This window comes from Pinus tabuliformis, chromosome 3_1, assembly GCF_031772625.1.
Source record: "Pinus tabuliformis cultivar Carrire ecotype Pingquan chromosome 3_1, CPIR1, whole genome shotgun sequence".
NCBI lineage: Eukaryota > Viridiplantae > Streptophyta > Pinopsida > Pinales > Pinaceae > Pinus > Pinus tabuliformis.
This window is the reverse complement of record NC_142301.1, coordinates 757,199,167-757,218,132: the sequence shown is the minus strand read 5'-3', so window position 1 is coordinate 757,218,132 and position 18,966 is coordinate 757,199,167. Positions and strand designations below refer to the sequence as shown.

The following is an 18,966-nucleotide window of genomic DNA, read 5'->3' as shown; positions in this document are numbered from 1 at the left end:
TTGTCAACTATTTCAATGAAACCTGTATTGTCATACTTCCCTAGCTCTGCTTATTTAGAAACATGTACTTGTTGGGAGCGAGATCCCCCAAGGGTATTTTTGGGGCTAAAAGCCCAAGTTAAGTCAATTTTTGTAATATAATTGTAAAGACTCTGCATTTTGTGGTCGCGGAGCATGAAGGTGTTATGTTTCAAAAAGGGTAGTCCGCCCTTAGTTTTGTAAAGTAAAGTCGGCTGTAAGAGACCTACCCATGGTTCGCAGACCATGAGATTGTATAAAAAGAGCTAAGCTCTAAGTAGTTAGAGGCATGAAACATGAAATAGAGTCATAGCCATGAAGAAAGAAGTCTAAGTCTTGGGTTGTAGTGTAGAGAGAGGCTTTGCCGCTAAGTGCACATAGGCAAAGGGTAGAAGTCCGCAGCTGAGTGCGTGTTCCCCTGTAGCTGTGTGCGCAAGGTGAACAAAGTTTGTAACACTTGGGAGATATTAATAAAAGGAGTTATTCTGCAATTTCTGTGTATTTGTTTTGTCGATGAGTTTGGATTCAGTGTATGAATTTCCTTTATTATTCTTATATGATGCGCGAATAAATCCAATTACACTGAATAATTGAACGCAATTATGAATATCTGCTTATGTGGTAATAACCTCAAGTATTTGACAAGATAAGAAAATCACTTAGGATAATTTAGGAACCTACATGGCACGCTGCCATAACAGCACGAAGGTACCTGAGCCACAGGCTAGGGTTACGCGAAGGTCGATCATATACTTTCGCGAAGGTATTGAAGGCCAGAATAGAGGGTTTGTCTTACAAGCCCTAGAGTGAGACCACCTGTGCGCAGGCAGGGATAGAAGAAATAAAACGACATCACAACCATCTCAGGGTGCGGAAACTTGGTTCCAACACCCCCCATACTACTTCGAGTGATACTTCGGTTCGCGCTCCACGGGCTGATGCTGAAAAGGCCAGTAGTGTAGGGATTTGTTTGGCAAATTAACGCTAAACCTGGGTCAGGCCCCCTGAAGCAAACAAATGGTTCTGTTTTTGGGACTAGAATCTGCATAAGAGATGTGTGATGTCGTATCATTAGAATCCAACTAAGAAGGAGATTAAAGACTGGTTGGGTAGAAAGATCCATGAATTTGCGACACAAGAGAATTGAAACCCGCAGCTGACAAAAGAACAGTGGTTGGACAGATACCTATATAAAGAGATCCATGAGATCTTTTTCTGCTCCTTCCCTATTGAGCTATATGAGTGGATTGTGAAGCTAGCAGATAGCCAAGGAAGGTGGAAACTTGACAGTCCTATTGTGTGGACCCCAGAGCTAGTGCGAAGGTTGGAAGCATTAGAGGATAAGATCGCCCGTGCTGTCGATCATTGGCTCGATCACATCATAGGAGGATTTGTGATTGAATTCACAGTCGACACCTCAGTTAGCTACAACAAGGCAGAGCGATGATTTTTCAAAGGACCATGTGGTAAGTACGTAAAATATTTGAATACTGGATTAAAATGCTATTGTGCGAAAAACAGGTTATGCAACTACCTTGATGTTCGGGACTATGCGAAGAAGAAAAAATTATAGGAATGAAGGAAAAAAGGGTCCAGACTATAGTCCCCTAATTTCGCCTCCACGAGGTGATGAAGAAGGGATAGCGAAGGTTTCTCCATGAAGTGATATTCTATTAATAAGGCAAGGATTCCCACGAATACCACCTATGCCCACACCACCTCCAACTTCACCATCCTCACCTCCAACTTCACCCGCACCACCTCCACCTCCACCGTGGTTCAGTATGACAAATACAATGAAGTTTCCTTTGTTCAAAGGCTTGGGGAATGAGGACCGGACCAATTCTGGTTTGTTGTGAGGGCTGTATGGGAAGCTCAAGGTGTTACAGATGATCATATAAAGAAGGCAACATTGGTTAGTTCTCTGCAAGATCGCGCACTAACCTGGTATATTAAGTACTCTAACGATAATCCGAATGCTGGAGTAGCAGATATCTAGGTAGCACTAAATAGAGAATTTAGTAGGCCTAAATCTGAGGCACAGTGGATTGTGGGATTCAAAGAGATCATGATGCAACCAAGCGAGATGCCTTGGGAACTAGATCAGAGGTTGAAATGTATAATCTGTGAAGCCATCATGAATTTGACAGATGTACATCATCGCAAGTGGTTTGTGGCTTCACTACTACCACATTTAAGAAGTGCGCTGTTGCAGCAGAAGATAACAATTTAGGCTAAGGCCTTGGAGATTTCCATGAGACTACACGAAACTCTGATGCATGATCCTAATCTAGGAGTTCAACAAATCCATGCGCAGCTGAAGAATCTGTGCCTTGAGATGCGAAGTCTGACGCAGGACAGGACGGTTCAACCAGAGGTGCACGAGGATTTATGGTGCTTGAAATGCAAGAGTCAAGGTCATGACAAACACTATTTCCTGGTCTTTGCAAACAATATTGCAGGAGGAGGACCGATGCCTTTAAGGCCAGAAGCTCAAGCAAGATCTAGAGCAGGGCCTGCATTATGGTGTGCTATCTGCTAGTTAGCCGAAAAGCATGCCACAAATAACTGTCACTTGCTACAGAAGTTTGCATAGACACCGCAACAACTGTTCTGCAACTTTTGCAGGTCGATAGGGCATGATGAGCATACTTGCAGGAGCTATGAACTGATGATGGATAGAACTCCCGCCTATAGGGTTCAAGCCGAAACGTGACCCCTTGACTGGAACGCAGGGATGGCGCAGACAAGATTTTAGGGGTATGGAAGAGGCTGAGGCAGAGGAGGACCCGGTAGAGGTCGATGACAGTTGGTTTGCTACAATCGCGGAGGACCCGGTAGAGGTCGATGACAGTTGATTTGCTACAATCGCGGAGGACCAGGACACTATGCCCACGATTTCACTAATCCAATGCGTCTCTCACGCAAGTATTGCACACTGTTTGATCAAGAAATGGAAGACTATCCTATGTTGATAGCTAGGATACATGATAAAGGGGTGCTACCACCTCTGCCGACTCAGAACCTATAGATGATGGGGTCTGAGCTATGCGAGGAAGATCTAATCATAAATATAGTGCTCAGAAGTGGAATCGCGATAGGAGATGACAAGGAGAAACAACCAGATGACACTACATGGGTTCGTAAAGCCTCGGTAAAGGAGGCTAAGTTCGACTTGGAACGTGCTCATGAAGCCTTCAAGGAAGCTAAGAAGAGATTTGTTGAGGCCTCCAGCTCAGGAAGCAAGGATAAACCTGAGCAGGAGATGGACACCTCGATGCTCACAACTTTCTTGGAAACCTACATGAACTTACTGCGCAACGGTAAGGCTATGAAAGGGTTACAAGAACTCATCAATAGATGTGCTGGAACCACGCCAGGTGAGTTGCACGTAGTATGAAAGTTTGGCAAGCATAAAACAAGGATGGGACGGGAGATGAGACTGACTGTACAGATAGGAGAGTATGAAATGGATCAGGTCGTTTTGGACCTGGGGTTAGATGCGAATGTCCTACCAAAATAGACTTGGGAGTGAATGGGAAGACCTACGTTGCAATGGTCTCCGGTTCAACTAAGGATGGAAAATAAAAAAAAGATCATCCCCATGGGGCGACTGCAGGGGGTGAATGTTGATATTGAGGGAGCAAGCGCGTTGGATGACTTTGAAGTAATAGAGATAGTGGATGATAGCAATCCCTATCCTGCACTCTTGGGAATTGACTGGGTTACTGACATGAACGGGGTAATCAATTTGAAGAAGCAAAAGATGATCTTTAAGAAGAAATCCCTACGCGTAATAGTACCCCTCGATCCTACTGAAGGATCGTGCTATATTGAACCAGTCCATGATTATGAAAGTGATGATGATCTGGATTGTATCTATAAGATAACTGTGTGATACCAAGATTGGGTGAATCCCACTGTGGATGGATGGATAACATGGGATTGTGAGAGTTCCTGCAGTTCGGACTCTGATGAAGAAATAAAACACTGGTAGAATCGGGTACATGAAGTAACTATGCTGAATTGCAACATGATGATCTGATCACTGCACTGTGTGTCCTCAAAGGTAAGAAATATGCCTACTTATGATGGTCTGAATGAGGTAGATATCTTTTTGGATGCATTTGAAAGGGAGGTACCAGAAAAGCAATGCTTCCAGGTGTTAGACTGGGCACTGCGCGCTACGCCCGCAATATGGTGGGGTACGCATAAAGGAAGCTTTGATGATTGGCACGAATGTAGGAGGATGATGAGAACATGATTTGGGAAACCTAAGATGCAACTGATAGACAAGTATGATGGGCAAGGTGATCTGTGCGCACATCTGGCCAAATGAACCCAAGATTATGGAGAAAAGCCCCAACTTGAGTGGGTGCACTTGTTCTGTCATACCCTGGATGTTGTCCCCATGAATTGGTATGTGGAAACAGAGCTCCGCCATGGGATAGGTGAATAGGATATCCTGCGCGAGGGATTCATGATGATGTTCAATTTTGAGGACGGATTTGATAGTATTGATGAAGCACTACAATAGGTGAAAGCAACGATATTTAGGATACCACAAGATCCTTTAGACCTGATTCAACTTGAATGGGCTACTCAGCTAAGTCGCACGCTAGAATGTTATAATGTAACTACTGAAGAAGAGGACAAGGATCTGCGAAAGTTTAACGTTCCAAAAATAGAAGGTCACCGCGAGGTTCAGGGACAGCAGATTGAGAACCCTGATATAACTGTGCCATTGAAAACGAAAGAAGTGAACATTGGTAAGAGGAAGAACCCAAATTCACGAAGATTGGAGACTACTGGGATGATGTAAATTTTAAATTTTACACAGATTACGAGTATTAAATATATTTTACACAAATTATGAGTCTTTGGTCTTCTTTAAGCTTGTTTTGTTTTTCTTTCTTGGATGCTTATTTCTCTCTCCCTCTCTTGGGTAACCTTCTTGTTTAACATCTTTACTCTTGGATGACTCTCCATTGGTAGGTTTAACGCCATCTATGGGTTTAGAGCCACTATGTTGATGGTGCTGGATTCAATGAAGTCATCATTTGGGAGAAGGTTGTCCTTATTCGTTAAAGAATTGGGTCTGGATTGAACCCGCGCTGGCCGAAGTAAGGAAAGTGGACTGAGATTGGTTAACAGTTTTTGTCATAGCTTTATGAATGTATGTTTCCAAGATTTCATTATAGAACATGATGGTTCAATCTATAGATGGTCATCGTGGTTTATCCTGGTTTCGTCATTTTATTCCTTTTGCTTTACACCCTTTGAATTTGGGTTTTCTCACGGCTTGCCGAAGCATCTGTGGGAGCTTGACATTTTGGCACAAGTTGGTTTCTGGATAGACCTCTTTGTTCAGTTCTTTCTTTCCTACAAAGATTTACATACTTACAACATGATGTATGATTGTCATAAAATTGTTATTCATTATGCAAAAATAAGTTTCATTTTGGATGTTCTTTGTTGCTTGCCATGGGATGCTATTTACAAATGTTCAGGAAGAAAAGAAGAGGTGAGGTATCTGTTGTGGATCCGGTTGTATCGAGCATGGAAATTGATGGAATTTTTCAAGAAAATAGAGAAAGATGTTCGTATAAAATGTCTGTTCAAAAGGATTCAGAAAATTATCTCTGTGGAGCTGTATTGCACACATACTACTGCTTGCATCTTTTATTATCTGGCCACAACTATTCCAAAGGAAAATGAAGGCTCTACATGGGTTGGAAGTTTAAGTTTGGGAGATTACCATTATACTCATTTTAGGGAGATCAACTTGTCAAGATTGTACATAACCTCTCTGTATTTTGCAATAACTACCATGGCCATGGTAGGATATGGAGATGTGCATGCATTGAATTCCAGGGAAATGATATTTGTAATGATATATATGTCTTTTAATATGATTCTCGGGGCCTATTTGATCGGTAACTTGACTACACTCATTGTTAAGGGATCCAATACATAAAGATTTAGGGATAAAATGGCTAATCTGATGAAATATATGAACAAACATAAATTGGCCAAGCATATAAGGGCTCAAATCAAAGGTCTTCTAAGGTTGGACTATGAGAGTAGCTATGGTGAAGCTAGTGTTCTAGAAGATATTCCAGTTTCTATTAGGGAAAAGGTTTCAGAGTCATTACATATGTCAGAAGTTTCACATGTTCCTCTTTTCAAGGATTGCAGTGTGGAATTCATAAGCGAGATTGTGACTAGATTGAAAGAAGATTTTTTCCTTCTTGGTGAGGTGATAATGGAACAAGGAAATGCAATATATCAGCTCTACATTGTTTCTCGTGGGTCTCTGGAAGAGGTAATTGTTGGAGAGGATGGGTATGTGGAGACCATTGCACGGATTGAGACCTATGGTATCTTTGGTGAAATCCCTGCATTATGTAACATATCTCAACCATATAATGTTCATGTTCGTGATCTCTACAAGATGTTGAGACTAGATAAACAGTCTTTTGCAAAAATTATACAAATTTATTTCAAGGATGGAAGGCAGATCCTCACTAATTTGCTTGAGGGAAAGGATACAGATTTGAGAATTAAATTGCTAGAATCTAACTTCAGTCTTCTTATTGGTAACCAAGAAGCCGAATTAGCCTTGAGAGTTAACAGTGCAACTTAATATGGTGATATATACAGTTTGAAGAACTTGATTAGATCTGGTGCAAATAAAAATGGGACTGACTATGATGAAAGGAGAGCTTTGCATTTAGCTACATGTAAATGATATGAACATATTGTACAAGCCCAATTAAAATCGACAATGAAAGAGAATCATATTAATTATAAAATTACTTATTTATACATGTGCAATCTAGGTACGAGACAGTTGTGTTTTGGTAACTTATTAACCATAAAAACAAAATGTAAAAGTAATTACATATTATACAATAACAATCCCAAAGGATTAGTTAACACTCCCCCCTTAATCCGAAGGGAAATCTGACATGCTGAGTAACATTCTGAACTTTTCAAACTTTTCACATCCTAGTGGCTTTGTAGATATGTCTGTGATCTTCTCTGAAGTAGGAAAATGTGTCAGATGAATAACTTTGGTCTATACATAATGTCGAATCAAGTGATATTTGGTGTTAATATGCTTTCTACGATCATGAAACTTTGGATTCTTGGCCAACTGAATTGCATAAGAGTTGTCGACAAGTACTGGAGTTGAAGCCTTTTGTTTCTCCTACAAGTCTTCAAGTATTTTGCGAAGCCAAATGATATCTTTTGTAGCTTGAGTTGTTGCAACATATTCGGCTTTAGTGGTAGAATTAGCAGGAACAGATTGCTTGTGTGATCTCCAACTGATGGTTGTTGATCCAAGACTCATCAAACAACTAAAAGTAGAGACTCCATTCTCCTTATCTCCATCAAAATCATAATACGAATAGCTAGTGAGATGGAAATCTACAACTTTGGAATATTTGATGCCATATGTTCAATTACCTTTCAAATACTTGAGCACTCGCTTTGTTGCATTTAATGACCTTCACATGTCTTATGCATGAACCTGGAAAGTTTCCCTACAAAAAAATCTATGCCAGGTCGAGTAGTAGTTCGAAAATTCAAACTTCCAAAGAGTTGCATGTACTTTGTTGGATATTCAATCATACTTCCTTCAGTGGAAGTAAGCTTCAAATTCTGATCCATAGGATTAGCGACAAGATTACAATCCTGCATCCCAAATCTAACCAATCGTTGTCCAATATACTTTTTCTGAGAAATGAAAATATATTTGGGTTTTTGATCAACTTTAATTCCTAAATAATAATGTAATAAACCAAAATCTGTCATGTCAAAAACTTTCAATAATTCTCTTTTAACAAACGCTATATAGTCATCAATGTTTCTTGTGATCATCAAATCATCTGCATACACAACCAAATATACAACTGAATTTCCAATTTTCTTAGCAAAAAGAGTTGCATCATCTAGATCAAATAACTTATAATTCAACTTGAGAAGGTGTTCAGTTAACTTTTCATACTATGCACGAGATGCTTGTTTTAGTATATACAAATCCTTAACCAATTTTCATACCTTTTTCTCTTTTCCTTTAACAAAAAAACCTTCAGGCTTAAACATATAAACATCCTCCTTCAAATCACCATTCAAAAAAGTTGTTTTAACATCCATATGGTGTATCTTCTAGCTATTCTGAGCTGCAAGAGAAAACAAAGTTCTAATTGTGCCCCATTTTGCTGTAGGAGAAAATGTCTATGTGTATTCAACACATTCCTTCTGAGCGTAGCCTTTTGCTACAAGTCTTGCCTTGTATTTATCAAGTGAACCATCTACTTTGTATTTGATCTTATACACCCATTTGCAACCAATGGGTTTGACCCTTGCAGCAAGATCCACTAACCTCCAAGTTCCATTATTAATAAGTGCATCATATTCCTTTTGCATTACATCCTTCCATCCATCATAATTAGGAGCTTCTTCAAAACAATTAGGTTCACTAATTGTACAATGATTGAATTCACAGTCATGAGAAACATTACTTGAATCGTCTTTAGAAGAAGTTCCTATTTCAAATCATCATACTTTCTTGGAACTTTTCGAGCACGTGTAGATCTTCGTAAAGGTTGCTGAAGTGGTTGTGAGAGTCACTCATCTTGAAAAACAGGCTCAAGAACAAGTTCTTCAAGAGAAATTTCTGGTCCTGCAAAAACATTACTATCATAAAATTTTACTTCACCAATAACATCCTGATAAGTCAAAGATGGAAGAACCATAGATTGATCCAGAATGGGAACCCCCCCTTTCGTGTGTGGAACATCATTATCAAATTCAAAATAGAACTGATTAGATGCAAATTTATCCAAGTGAGCCAGTTTCCTATCAACAATGGAATTACTTTTATCTTATTCAAGGAAAAAACATCTCTGGAAAGAATTAGCTTCTTGTTCTCTTCATCATATAACCTATAAGCTTTGGAAGTAACAAAATATCCCAAGAAAATACATTTGCGACTTCTAGCACCCAACTTGTTGCGTTGATGTTTAGGAATTAATGCATAGCATAGAGAACCAAAGACTCTAAAATGTTGAACAACAGGAAGACGATTATACCACATTTCATAAGGAGATTTATTATTTATGATAGAAGAAGGACAACAATTACGAATATAAGTTACACAAAGAACCGCTTCTCCCCAAAAAATCAACTTAACATTCTTAAAGAACATCATAGATCTAACCAAGAAAAGTTATATTCATACATTTTGCGACGCCATTTTGTTGTGGATTATAAGGTATGGTTGTATGATGTTTGATTCCATTGTTCTTCAAATATTGTTCAAAAACATGAGAAGTGTACTCGCCACCATTATAAGTGCTGAGAATGCCTATATTCTGTTTAGTTTCATTTTTAATCATCAAATGAAAAGTTTTAAAAACTTCAAACACTTGTGATTTATTCTTTAACAAATACACCCAACACATTCTCGAGTAATCATCAATAAATGCCAACATATATTTATTTCCATTTGCAGTTGCAACAGTTATAGGTCCACATAAATCTGAATGTATGAGACCTAATTTTTGTGAAGATCTGAAAGAAGAACTATGAAAAGGTTGTTTACAATGCTTTCCTATAATACAAGCTTCACAAGGTGTAATATTTCTTGGAAATATCAGAAGACCTTTAATACCTTGATTTTTCATAATTTTGATGCTGCCATAATTGGTGTGACCAAATCGAGCATGCCACAACAAGCTGGGAGAAAAGATATCACTTTGTTGCGCTAAAAGAACAAAACTTTCATGAGAATTAGTAGATGAAGTACCATTTAATTTTAAAAGTGTACCTTCTTCCACACTGGTCATAACAACTACATGATCAGATGCTCTTCTTATCTTGATGATGCCATCAAATATATGAATAGAATGCCCCTGCTTCCAAATATGGATAAGAGACATCAAATTTCATTGAAACTGTGGAATATAAAGTACACCATATAGAACATAATCTGAAAGATTCAATATCTTCAAACGAATAGACCCAATGCCAGATGGTTTAATTTGAGACTTGTCAGCAAAGTAAATAACACCATCAATATCATCACTAAAAGTTTCAAAAATATATCACCTAAATGTCATATGAAAAGTGGCTCCTAAATCCAAAATCCAAATATCTCGCCATGAAGAAAATGCAGTGTTGAAAACATCATTCATATTAAACTTACAGTGAACAACAATGTAATGTGCAGAATCTAATGATTTTCCCTTATCTAATGGTGGATGATCATTCTTTTCATTCAACTAGTCTCTCCTTTCACTAACTTTCTCCCAAGGGATTTTACAGTTAGTAGTAGTATGACAAATTTTACCACATCTAAAACATTTCATAGCTAGTCTATCATTCAAATTCCTTTGTTGTTTGTCTCCCCTATTACTTTTCCCCCCCTGCCTCTAGAATTTCTCCTACCACGACCTCTACTACTTTTATCACCTCGAGAAGTTTCAACATGAGACTTCTGATCCTTTTGTGCAAGGCACAAAGTTTCTACACTAGAGTTAGGTGGAGCCTCTTTCTTCCTAAAGGATTTTTCTCTCTCAGCTATTTTTCATACTAGTTTATCAAATGTAATGTCTTTTAATTGCTCACTAGCTTGGAAAGATTCCAAATAGTTTGAATAGACAGGGTGAAGGAATTTTATAAACGTTGTAAGTTGTAAATCTACTTTAATTCCAATGGCTTCTATATCATGAAAAATGGCTTTTATTTCAGAGGCGCTCTTCAAAGGATCATTATCCTTCATCTCCAAATTAAACAACTTTAACAATAACTGAATAATTTAGAGTTCTGAGTGTGAATCATACAATTATTTCAACTTCTTTGATGCTTCGAATGTGTCAGGCCAGGTAGTAACTCTCCAAAGACAGAAAAGACTGATTCTTCTGATTATTCCATAGGTATGTTATTGTTTTATACATTAGGAGTGATTGTTCAGTTCATCTTCCGATGACTCTTCACATTCCTGATTTATTTATTTTACAAATTCCCTAATCATGAAGATTAGGTGTCAACATTCCCCCCCTTAATCTGAAGGGATGTTGGTGAGTCCAAGCATCATTCTGAATCGTTCAAGCTTTTCCTTTCCAAGTGATTTGGTGAAGATGTCTGCAATTTTCTCATTTGTGGAACAATGACGGAGATGGATTGTTTTGGCCTCAACATGATGTCGAATCAAATGATATTTAGTATTGATATGCTTTGTTTGATCATGGAACTTTGGATTCTTGGCCAACTTTATTGCAGAGGTGTTATCAATCATGAGTGGAGTTGATCGTACTTGTTTTACCTGCAAATTTCAAGAATTTTCCTGAGCCATACAATTTCTTTCGTTGCTTCAGCTGCTGCCATGTATTCTGCTTCAGTTGTGGAATCTGCTGGAACTGATTGTTTGCGTGATCTCCATGAGATAGCTCCTGATCCAAGACTCATAGCATATCCTGAAGTAGATACCCTAGTTTCTTTGTCTCCATCGAAGTCTGAATCAGAGTATCCAATCAAGCTGAAGTCGTCCACCTGTGTATACTTGATTCCAAGGTCTTGAGTTCCCTTCAAGTACCTTAGAACTCTTTTTGCAGTAGACCAATGTCCCTCACAAGGCTTTTGCATGAACGTGGAGAGGATTCCAACAGTAAATGAAATGTCTGGTCTGGTAGTAGTGAGGTAGATTAGACTTCCTACAAGCTGTCTATACTTTGTTGCATCCTCAAATTCCTTTCCTTCAATAGATGTGAGCTTTAAGTTTTGTTCCATTGGAGTAGAAAGAGGATTGCACTCTGTCATGCCAAATCTGTTTAACAAATCTCCAATGTATTTCTTTTGAGAAAGAAATATGGATTTTGGATGTTGGGTTACTTCAATGCCAAGATAGTAATGAACATAGCCCAAATCAGTCATTTCAAAACTTTTCCCTAATTCCTTCTTTATGGATGCAATGTAGCTTTCATTGTTCCCTGTCATTAAAAGATCATCTACATATACCACAAGATACACAACTGTTTTGCCAACTTTCTTGACAAATAAAGTTGCATCATCAAGATCAAAATGATTGAAGTTGAGTTTCAGAATATGCTTAGTTAGTTTTTCATACCAGGCTCGCGGTGCTTATTTGAGGCCATAGAAGGACTTCACAAGTTTGCATACTTTATGTTCATTTCCTTTCACAGAAAATCCTTCAGGCTGGGACATGAAAACATTCTCTTTTAGATCTCCATTCAAGAATGCAGTTTTTACATCCATTTGATGGACTTTCCAACCGTTCTGAGCAGCTAGTGCAAAGAGTGTCCGGATGGTGGCCCATTTTGCTGTGGGGGCAAAAGTTTCCTCATAATCGACCCCTTCCTTCTGTGTAAAGCCTTTTGCCACAAGCCTAGCTTTGTGCTTGTCAAGTGAGCCATCAACTTTGTACTTGTTCTTGTAGACCCACTTGCAGCCAATTGGTTTGGTTCCAAATAGAGGATCAACCAGCTTCCAAGTGCCATTCTTTATGAGAGCATCATACTCCTTTTGCATCGCTTCTTTCCATTCATCATGAGAAGCAGCTTCTTTGAAGGAAGTTGGTTCAAAATCTGTAGACAAGTTCAATTCACAATCATAAGTAACATCCATATCAACGGGTGAATTAGAGTCATCTACATCACCTCCATTTTGTCGGTTTGAATTTCTGGTTCCTATTTTTCCAATTTCATCAGGATGAACACTTTCAAGTGTCTTTGTCAACCACTTTGGGGGACCTTTCTGAGATGGTCCAGGCTGCTCTATTGATTGAGTTGGGACTGAATCCAGATTGAGTCTCCCAATTCTATCAATTACATCACTTAAAGCATCATTCGTTGTTGGAGTTTCATGCAGGGGAGATTGTTCTTCAGAAGAAGATTCCACATGTTGATCTAGTATAGGAATCCCCCTACAATATGTGGAATCTGATTATCAAATTCTTGAAATGATTTCGTTTTTGTGAATCTATCCAAGCGATCAAGTTGCCGCTCAACAACATTGTCATATTTGGATGATTCAAGAAAAATGACATCTCTAGATACAACAAACTTTTTATTTACTTCATCATAGAGGCGGTATTCTTTAGAGGTGTTTGAATACCCCAGGAAGATACATTTACGACTTCTAGCACCAAGTTTGTTTCTATGTACCTTTGGTATCAAAGCATAACAGGTGGAACCAAAGATCCCGAGATGTTTTACCAAAGGAACATGCCCATACCACAATTCATAAGGAGTCTTGTTTCTTATAGCATTAGATGGACATCTATTCTTTATATATGCAGCACATAGAACAGCATCAGCCCAAAACATTATCTTTACATTTTTGAAGAAAAGCATAGATCGTACCATATTCAAAATTGTTCTATTCATTCTTTCTGCTACACCATTCTGTTGGGGATTATAAGGTACAGTTGTTTGATGTTTGATCCCATGTTGGCGAAGATAGTTTTCAAATTCATTTGATGTATATTCTTTTCCATTATCAGTGCGAATAGACCCAATATGAGATTGTGCATCATTTTCAATCCATTTATGAAAATTCTTGAATGTTTGAAAAGCATCAGATTTGTTCTTCAATAAATAAACCCAACACATTCTGGTGTAATCATCAATAAATGTCATGATATATTTATTTCCATTTGCAGAAGGAACAGGCATTGGACCACATAAATCTGAATGAATGAGTTCAAGCTTCCTATGTGCTCTTGAATGTGAATCATGAAAAGATTGTTTGCTATGCTTTCCTAGAATGCAAGCATCACATTGCTTATGTTTCCTAGGAATTGTAGGCAAACCAACAACACCATTTTTCTTCAATAAGCGGAGACTGTCATAGTTTAAACGTCCAAATCTAGCATGCCATAATAAACTTGATGGAAGTGTACCTTCTTCATGATGAGAAATATATGAGAAATGTTGTGCATGAGCAGAGGTTCCTTGCAGTTTGAGAAGTCTTTCTTCTTCTATTCCCCTCATGACAAGTGAGTGGTCAGATGCTTTTCTTACTTCGAGCTTGCCATCAAACATATGAATGGAGTGACCTTGCTGGCGGATGTGGACCAAGGACAACAAGTTTCTCTTGAGCTGTGGGAGATATAGAACATGATCCAGAAGAAAGTCTGGAAGACCAGGCAGTTTAAGCCTGATTGTGCCAAGCCCTGATGGCTTGATTTTTTACTGATCTGCAAAGTATACTGCTCCATCAACATTGTCAGTGAAATCTTCAAAAAATCTTTTCTATGAGTCATGTGACAGGTTGCTCCTAAATCAAGCAACCAATAATTTTTCGAAGAAGCAAGTGAAGCATTAAACAAATCTTCATTTACTCCAATGTTACATTGTGCCTCAATATAGTGAGCGGATTCAGGTGCTTTACCTTTGTCTGTATCATCAGTTTTACCTTTCTGCTGGTTTCTTTTCTGCTCAATTTTGTCCCATGGTAGCTTTCATGTAGAAGCATCATGTGATCCATTTCGTTTGCAGCGAATGCAATGCAGATTTGCCTTTTCTCCTTGAGAATGTCTGCCCCCCCTACCTCTGAAGTATCTTCCTCTTCCTCTTCGTCCACCTCTTCCTCTTGTAGAATCTTGAGCAGGATGCTTTTCTTTATGAGCAAGGCACACAGTCTCTTCAGAATATTCAGGGACTGTCTTCTTTCCAAAGGCTTTCTCTCTTTCAGCAAACTTTTTCACAAGAGAGTCAAAGGTTATATCTTTAAGATTTCCATTTGCTTGTAAAGACTCAAGATAATTGGAGTAAGTAGGATAGAGTGCCTTGAGAAAAGCAATAAGAGGGATATCCAGCTCAACCTTAGTGGATTTGATATCATGCATTATGGATTTTACTTCAGATGCAAGAGCAAGAGGATCATTATTTTTCAGTTCAAGAGTGAAGAGTTTAATCATGAGCTGAACAACTTCAAGTGCAGAATGTGAGTCATAGAGTTCTTTGAGCTTTTGTAAAGCTTCAAAGGTAGTTGAATATGATGAAATATGGCGACTTACTCTTCATTTACAGATGCTGCAATTAATGCATATTCTTTGCTGTTCTTAGTATCCCAAATGACGAGCTCTTTGTCTGATGTAGGCTGTACTGGGTCATTGTCTCCTTCTCTGACACACACTCCCTCCCACAACTCATTGAAGATGAGGGTGTGTTTTATCATCCGGGACCATTCAGGATAGTTCTCCTTGCCAGTGAGAACTATCCCTACCATAGAGATGATTGAATGCATTCTGTAAAAAAACTTCTGCTGAAAAAAAAAACTTCCTTACGTTACAGCCTTATGCACTATATTTTCTTCAAATCCCTCTAATGTTTGATTGAAGCATCAACATTTCATTGAAATATTATGTACATATCACTTTAATGCTTTAACTTTTCAACGCAAAATTACCATTCAAATGATAAAAAAAAACTATGCAATACTACTATGTTTTGAATGATATATAAAACGCGCAATACCACAAATGCTTTGATATAAACTGCTTATATAAACTGCGCAACACTATGAACTCAACCGCGCAACACTATGAACTCAACTGCGCAACACTATGAACTCAACTGCGCAACACTATACCACAAATGCTTTGATATATAAAACGTTTTGAATGATATATAAACTGCTTATATAAATTGCGCAACACTATGAACTCAACCGCACAACACTATGAACTCAATTGCGCAACACTATGAACTCAACTACGCAACATTATACCACAAATGCTTTGATATATAAAACGTTTTGAATGATATATAAACTGCTTATATAAACTGCGCAACACCATTGAAGGCAAAACCGCCATCATAAATATACACTGGAATTAAAATCACCCTCTTGTCATTTATCGGCATTCTCAAGCTTAAGGGACACATTAGACCTCCTCCCAGAAGACAAATGCGAAGCCTTTTCATGCGGAGTCTCTGCCTCATCGAGGGCTAAAGTCTGCTTGGCAAGTATGCAGCCCATTTGTACACGAAAAGGAGCTCCAATGACGTAGACGAAACCTTAAATCCCACTTGCATCAAAGTGTATCTTACAGTGACTTCATATCTTATTGCATTAGGCACTTTTCAAGAGAAACGATGCAACCCGAGAGAGTGGAGCAGAAAGGATAATCCGCTTTTGCAAGGGCCTCTAAGGTTGTTACAAGGGAAGGCAAAGGAAAGTAACAGTAGTGCATTGCATTGCATTGCGTAGAATGACTGCCATCATTCACATTATCAGAGTGGCGCAGCGTAGGTTTTGTTTAGAAAATGGTAGCAGCATAACAGTAGCAGTCTTGACAGACAATGTCAGAATCTGGCACCAACGGATATATGGGCAACGTATTGCAGGGAGCAGGCTCTGTATGGAGCAGAGCGCAGGTCATGGCAGACAGACAGGACACTCAGTCAGACAAGGGAGTTACAAGGCACAACAGCTAAAAATAGGAGCTGGCTCTGATACCATGTCAGGCCAGGTAGTAACTCTCCAAAGACAGAAAAGACTGATTCGTCTGATTATTCCATAGGTATGTTATTGTTTTATACATTAGGAGTGATTGTTCAGTTCATCTTTCGATGACTGTTCACATTCCCGATTTATTTATTTTACAAATTCCCCAATCATGAAGATTAGGTGTCAACAGAATGTAGTACCACAAGAAATGATATATCTTCTTACCTCTTCTGTCACTGATGCAGTTATTAATGCATATGCCTTGTTGTCTTTTATCTCCCAAATTGCACATTGCTTCTCGTTATCAGGTGGCTCCAATGCAATTTCTTTTCTGTCACTATCCTTCTTTCGTTGACAAACTTCCCACAAATCCTTAAAAACAAGGGCACTTTTAAGCTTTCTAAACCAATCTTGATAATTTTCCTTTCCATTAGGAACAACTCCAACAATGGAAACTATTGAAGTCATAATTGTTATGCAACCAAATATTCTTCAAATCCTTTGAAATTAAAAATATATGCAATTCTTTTGAAAAGATATAAATTCCTTTCTCCTCTTCTTTCAAACAAAGTTTTCTTTGTGGTTTAATGGTAAGTTTCAAAAATAGCCTAGTAAAGAGATAGGTTCAAGTCTTATTAGCTTCCAATTTTTTTTATTTTACGAATGGCCTCTTAAAAAAATATGTATTTCAAATCACCAGAAAATTGACCACTCTTCAATTAAAAATTTATTTCAAATGACCAAAAAATTTATATCCTTCATTTTAAGTATCATTCACAAAGACTTCAGTAAAAACTTTGTATTCTTCAGGAATCTTGCTGAAAAAAGACTTTGTATCATTCATCTCTGTAAAAAGACTGTGTATCATTCATCTCCTATTTGCAGTAAATGTATCTTATTATTATTCATAAATTTTACTGTCATTAAAACTCATGTTTACTGTGGTAAATGCAAATACTGTGATTAAACTCTTGTTTACTGTAGTAAATGCAAATACTATTTTCAGAAATTTCATTGTAAGTAAACTCCTGCTTGATGCAGTAAATGCAAATAAAGCCTCCCAAAATTAAAACAACAAGCGGCCCTTGGATGCATGGAACTGCAATTTTTAACAAACAATCCAAATTTTATTGGCATTCGACTTAGTCTTGGCAATTTTTATTGAGAACAAAAAGTACTCAAAACTCTAACATGTATGTTAACTTCCAAGGATATGTTAAAAAAAAATTATGCCATTGAATTTCTCCAATCATCTTTCATTATGACTTAAAGATATAAAACTTACAAAGAGTCACTAGTTTCGACATTCCACTGCATTTCTCCACTGGATTAACCTTCTTGTGCACTCTATCTTCATAGTTTCCACGCTTTGTGTCTCCTTTACGCCATAGACTTCAAATACATGGAGTTTAGGAACAACTCAACCAAGGCTCTGATACCACTTGACAAGCCCAAATAAACTCCACAATGAAAGAGCATCATATTAATGATAAAATTACTTATTTACACATTTTCAATCGAGGTATGAGACAATCATGTCTCGGTAACTTATTAACCGTAAAAACGGAATTTGAAACTAATTACATATTATACAATAACAATATCGAAGGATTAGTTAACACATATCACAATTTTTCTCATTATAGATGGAGCAGAAATCAATGTTATAGACAAATTTTGAAATACACCATTGTTGGAGGCTGTTAAGGTTGGGAATGATAATATTGTTACTATACTTGAACTTAATGGAGCAAATATGGGCTTAGAAGATGTTGGTAGTCTTCTCCGTAAAGCCATAGCAGATGGGAATGGAGAGATGTTAAAGCGATTGTTAGCCAAGGGTATAAACCCCAATTCAATTGACTATGATCATCATACACCACTCCACATGGCAACTATAGAGGGTTTGCATTTGTTGGAAGGGATTTTTCTTGATTCAGGTGCAAGTGTTTTTTCATTAGATAGATGGAGAAATACTCCACTAGATGAAGTGCAAAAATGTGGTAGCAGAGAACTCATCCAGATGTTAGAGCAAGCAACAGTTAATGCTTTTGGGTTAGTTTCAAAAAAATTCTTAACAGATTCAGAAAATCAAGAAAGTGCCTCTTCTTTTAAAGATTCAAGAAGAGAGATATTTGAGCCCAGGGAATAGGCCAAGGCCAAAATATGCACAATGTTTTCTTTTCCCCCATGGACTCCCAAAGAGAAGAGAAGAAATGGCCTTGTGTGGGTTCCTCAAACAATTGAAGCCTTGCATCAAGCAACAACACATCACTTTGGTTCTGTTGGTACCATTATTTTAACAGAAGCTACGAGAGAAGTTTTGCATGCAAACTTAATTCAAGTTAATCAAGAACTTTATATTGTTAATGTTGGCGAGTAGAAATGAAGTACATATACAGATACAGACAAATATAATTTCACTGACCTTATAAAGTACAAATAATTCATCAAGATTGAAAT

At 37.9% G+C, this 18,966-nt stretch overlaps 1 pseudogene; it reads left to right on the top strand.

The window, feature by feature from the left end:
• Nucleotides 1–5,188: 5,188 nt before the first annotated feature.
• Nucleotides 5,189–18,655, top strand: LOC149189579 (potassium channel KOR1 pseudogene; annotated as a pseudogene).
• Nucleotides 18,656–18,966: the final 311 nt, after the last annotated feature.